A 6,033-nucleotide genomic window follows, 5' to 3' on the forward strand; every position below is an offset into this window, starting at 1 on the left:
CCGCTGCACCGGCCGCCCCTGCCTCACCGTCCCCGGCCGGCCCTGCCCTCCACCGAGGCCCCCTGCTCGCCCGCTGCACCGGCCGCCCCTGCCTCACCGTCCCCGGCCGCCCCGGTGAGCTTTTTTTTTCTTCATTTTTTTGCAATTTTTACAGCTTGTTATATATGTGATAGATGCATGTTGTATGGATGAATGGATGGATTGATTTATATTGGTTAGCTATAGCTTTGGTCAAGTTGGTGATGTTGTCAAATAGCTATGCGAGACGCGCTAAAATTTTTTTGAAGAACAAAATTGGTATATTTGAGATGTTGTCAAATAGCTATAGTTTCATTTTGTGATGTTGACAAAATTTGTATCTGATGAGTAGTTATTTTATCATGATGATCTTGCTAAAAAAAATTGAAGAACAAAATTTGACACTTGATGAAAATTAGGATTTGAAGTATCATGATGATCTAAAACCTTGACTAGATGTCATCAGCAATATGATTTTTTCATAGTTTGAAGTGTCAATGCTTTATGTGATGTGATGCCCTCAAATTTTTGACTCGGTAAAATTTACAGGCTTTGTGGTATTTCATCTCACTGGAGCCTTCGTCGTCTGGGTTTGGTCCGTGATCCTGCCGCTGCTAGACTACTTCCTCTACAGCGGAGGGTGAGCTACGAATCCACCTTCAACTCCTAGCCTCTTTTAACTAGATTGAATTTTCACATCAAGTCGCGTAACCTAGGTCTCCCATCCGAAAGGGTTGCATCGATAAATATGCATTCAATTGCATATTTATCACCGCAGCTCTTTCGGATTGTCCAGCGCTTTCCACGGACAACCCGAGAATGTGTAGATTGGGTACGTTGTTCATGCTCTACCCCGTTCCGAGACAGGATTTCGGCGGCGCCTCCCTGTTGTTCTCCGGATGCACATTCTCTCGGCATTTTGCCGTGACGTGTATTTGGAGAACAGCGGGGAGGTGCTGCCGAAATTTTGTCTCGGAATGGGGTAGAGCATGGACCGTACTCAATCTACACATTCTCGGGTGGGATTAGGACCCATCTTTACCTATTAGAGATGTAGGTGGATTACTCGTCAACCTTGTAAAAAATAAAATATTGATGTGGGTAATTTAAATGAATCATTAATTTTGTTGTGTGGGTTCCAATAAAGCAGAGATGGCAGATAATCAGTGGATGTATAGTGGGTTTTTCCGTCGGAATCAAGTAACAACAGAGTGGGTCGAGAAAACTGATGTGTTTTTGAAAGAGATATTCCGTAGTCCAATGAGGATGGTGCCAGAATACCCGTGTGCCAGATGTAAGAGACGTATCCGCAGAGATAAGAGTGCGATGACTAAGCACCTTCGCACGCATGGATTTATGCCCAACTTTAATATGCCGATAAACTTTGCCCAGCGGAACCGTGGTAGAGAGGATGTGATACGACAACGCGTCGCTGGTTATGAGGACGATGGGGTTAGAGACATGCTAGATGATGTCTTTGCCGCACAGCCGACACCTCCGTCACATTCAGCGAATGAACCGGAGGAGCCGGAGGAAACCGCAAAGGCCTTCCTGGAAATCTTGGCCGCGTCAAAGAAACCTCTCTATGAGGGTGCCAAGCTGTCTGTGCTGGATGCCATCTCGCAACTGGTGGAAGTGAAGGCTGAGTACGGCTGTAGCCGAGGTTGCTTCGAAGCATTTCTGGGAGTATGGGCTAACAGCCTGCCCGAGGGCCATGAACTGCCGAAAACCCTGTACGGTACGAAGAAAATCATGAAGGCGCTCTCCATGGACTATGAGAAAATACATGTTTGTCCAAAGAATTGCCTTTTGTTTAGGCATGAGTATGCGAATGACAACTACTGTAGGAAGTGCGGTTCCTCTCGGTATATTGAGGTGGTCGATAAGCATGGTCAGAAGCGGCAGCTAAAAATCCCTGTGAAGGTTCTTCGGTATCTTGATTTTATAAAAAGACTGCAGCGCCTTTTCATCACCGAGGAGTCTGCCAAAATGATGAAGTGGCACAAGGAAGGGAAAAGGTACAATCCAAAAAAAATTGTACATACATCAGAAGGTGAAGCATGGAAGTCATTCGATATAAAGTACCCGGAGGAAGCAGCCGAGGCTGGGACTGTCAGAATTGCTATAACAGGTGATGGGTTCAATCCATATGGTATGTCGTCTAATCCATACAGCTGCTGGCCCATATATGTTATTCCGCTCAATCTCCCTCCCGGCGCCATAACGCAACGCAAGACCATGTTCCTGTCGCTTATAATTCCGGGGCCTGAATATCCAGGGAAGAATTTGAGTGTGTTTATGCAGCCGTTGGTGGATGATTTGCACCATTCTTGGTACTTCCCGAGGTTGACATACGACCGGCATCTGCAGAAAAAATTCTTGATGAAAGTTTGGCTACAGTATTGCATGCATGACTTTCCCGGCTATGCCCTGTTCTGCGGATGGTGTACAAGTGGAAAGATGCCTTGCCCAGTGTGCATGCAGGCCTTGATTTTCATTTGGTTGAAGAAGGGTGGCAAGTATGTTGCCTTTGACCAACATCGACAATTCCTCCCTCTAGACCATCCTGATAGGGAAGACAAGAAGAACTTCACAAAAGGCAAAGTTGTCCATGAAGTAAACGAGATTCCAACGTTTTCTGGTGCGGATGTGCTTGCTCAGCTCAAAGCTCTTAAGCCTGCCGGTGAAGGGAAAGGCAAAGGCAAAGGCATCGGTAAAGGGAAAAAATGTTTTGAAGGATATGGTGAGACACACAACTGGACTCACATTACCCCCTTCACGCAGCTTCCCTATTTTAAGGACCTCAAACTTCCATACAACATCGACGTGATGCACACCGAAAAGAATGTCACAGAGTCCCTTTTTAACACGATCCTCAACATTCCTGATAAGACAAAGGATAATGTTAATGCTAGAGTCGATCAACAGAATATTTGTGATAGACCACGTCTTCACATGCAACCTCCCACAGGCAGTCGAAAATCTTGGTTCAAGCCAGATGCTGACTTCGTACTTAAAAAGGATCATAAGATGGAGGCATTCAAGTGGCTGAAACACGTCGTGAAGTTCACTGATGGTTATGCGTCGAATATAAGTAAGGGGGTCAATCTTTCAACAGGCAGAGTGACCGGGCTCAAGAGTCATGACTATCATGTATGGATTGAGCGGATTATGCCGGTGATGGTTCGGGGCTATGTTCCCGAGCGTGTCTGGCGTGTGCTTGCGGAGTTAAGCCATTTCTTCCGAACGCTTTGTGCTAAAGAAGTATGTCCTGAGAAGATAAAAGAAATGCATAAGAAGGCGCCGGAGTTGATATGCAAGCTAGAGAAGATCTTCCCGCCAGGCTTCTTTACTCCGATGACACATCTCATTTTGCACCTTGCGAACGAGGTATTGTTGGGGGGCCCTGTGCAGTATCGTTGGCAGTACGGCCCTGAGAGACAGAACAAGCATCTGAGACAGAAATGTGGAAACAAAGCTAAGATTGAAGCTTCCATAGCTGAGGCAGTTATCCTAGAGGAGGTGGCAGACCTCAGGGCAGCCTACTATTCGGACCATGTTCCCACGTTGCACAATAAGGTGTCTCGATACAATACAGAAGAACCCAAGTATAAACCCAAGTTGCCTCTATTCACCGGGCAAGGTGGCAGGGCTGGATGCTCGACATCTTATGTCATGCCACGAGATGAGTGGGAGGATGTCATGTTCTATATCTTGCACAACATCAAGGAAGTTGAGGATGAGTGGATGAGGTAATACCTTTGCACCATTCTTTTAGTCAATTCATTATGTTCACTTTGCCTAGTTCTTATATCGCTTTTCTTATTGTAGTCGATTCGTTGAGGAAGAGTGGACGGGGATGCTGCCTCCTACTGAAGCGGAGGCACTTGCTCTTCTCCGAAAGGGTGCTGATGGAAGGAAAAATTTCGTTGCGTGGTTCATGGAGAAAGTATTTTTTCACACTTCCCTATTACCCATTTCACACTTCCAATTAAACTCATGCACCCTATAATTTCAATTAAACTTGTAGGGAAATGATCCGAACGAATGAATGGATGAAGAATTGAGATGGGTTTCCATGGGTTTTGACCCTACCGTCATGACATGCCAAAAGTATGATGTGAATGGGTATCGCTTCCATACAGAGGAGCACCAGAACAGTCGGCCTGATCCCAAAACCATAAATACCGGAGTCTTCACCGAAGGAGATAATAATGTAGATTACTACGGAAGGGTAGGAAAAATATACGAGCTTACATTCAAATGTGGCCGTAAACACCTAAGTCTCACTGTGTTCAATTGCCGATGGTTCGACCCCAAAAAGGGTCTGAGACATACGCCTTCTGTTGGTTTAGTTGAAGTTAAACCATCAACCGTCTATGCCGGAGCTGATCTCTTTATCGCTGCTACCCAGGCCACACAAGTATATTATCTGCCTTACCCATGCCAGAAAGAGTACCTAAAGGGTTGGGAAGTTGTGTTCAAGGTGTCGCCACATGGTAAGCTACCGGACCCGAACGATGATGATTACTACAACATAAACCCCATGACATACGAGGGAGTGTTTTTTCAAGAGGAACATGATGACGTGGTCCGAAACAAGGAGGATGATGACTTGGGTTATGTTGACCTGGACCCAAACGACGACGGCTGCCGGATTGATGGTGAGGCAATTGTGAATCAAAGAGACATAATTATGCTTGAAAAGTTAAATGAAGATGCTGACGCTGACGATGAGGAAGAGCCTCCACCTCCGTCAGAAAACGAAGAAGATATGCGGGATAGTGATGATGAGACCGGTCGACAAATAGATTACAATAGTGATGATTCATATGGGTTTTAGAAAATGTATGTTCTTTTAATAATGTTCTCTTCCATTATTAATCTCTTTCCTGTATGCTTGTTTTTTTATATCCTTACTAATTGTTTATTCTCTTCTCAATGCAGGTTTGCTAATCATGGGCAAGTCCAGCGGTGCCAGTTTCCTCAGTAAAATCAAAGGAGGACTTACTCGGAGTGGACGAGCCCACAAGGTTCCCTCCCGACTACGCGAGGATGGCACCTCACAGGGAGGTGGAGGGGTCGGGGGAGGAGACCCTAGAGGAGGAGGGGGTGGGGGGAGAGCCCCTAGAGGACGAGGAGGTGGGGGGAGAGGCAACCGGGCCAAAAAACTCCGGGCCGTGTCCGAAATAGGAGGGTCTTCTTCGATGCCCTCCTATGCTGATGCAGCTTCTGAGTCTGAGGAGGAGGAGTATATTCCTGATGCCGAGGAGGAGGAGGCCGAGGAGGAGGAGGCCGAGGAGGAGGAGGCCGAGGAGGGCGAGGAGGGTTGAGGGGAGGTTGACCCCGAGTTGTGGGGTGACTTGCCACCGGGTGCTCCGCAGGGGTGGCTGCGTGGTAATGCCGGAGTACCTACACCACCTTATATCGAGGCGCACAAGTGGCTCATTGAACCTGCGGGGACAGAGTAAGTGCATCTCAATCATACTTTCAACACATGACAACATTTTTTTATTGTACACATGGCAACCCTTTGATTTTTTTGCAGTAACTGGATCCTTCACGGAAAGGGCCGTAAACCGAACGGCCTTCTCACTGTCCTGTTGAAGCAGTTTTGGCCTGGCCTATTCTGCCCGCGGCCAGACAGGGACCCACAGCTGCGTGTTTTGGCCACAAGCTGGGCCCACTACGAGGCTTGCTGCAACGCGGAGTACGGGACGGCCGCTAAGGCCGTGATCACCAAATTTTGGGTAAGTTCCATTTTGAATCACTTGTCTTTAGTTTCGTTCATAGTTTATCATTGAATCACTCAACTCATGCCTTGTTTGCTTCTGGTTTATGCATGATTGCAGCAACTCTATAGAGTTCTTGACGAGCACAAGGCCAGAGCCGACGTGGTCTTACTTGCGTCTGCAAAGAAGAAAGCTCGTCAGTTGCAGTACGAGGTGCGTTGGGTTGCCGTCTCACAGTACTACCACATCTACCTGCAACAAAAGATGACCAAAACTCAAGCAC

The sequence above is a fragment of the Triticum dicoccoides genome, chromosome 5A (genome assembly GCF_002162155.2).
Source record: "Triticum dicoccoides isolate Atlit2015 ecotype Zavitan chromosome 5A, WEW_v2.0, whole genome shotgun sequence".
Taxonomy (NCBI): domain Eukaryota; kingdom Viridiplantae; phylum Streptophyta; class Magnoliopsida; order Poales; family Poaceae; genus Triticum; species Triticum dicoccoides.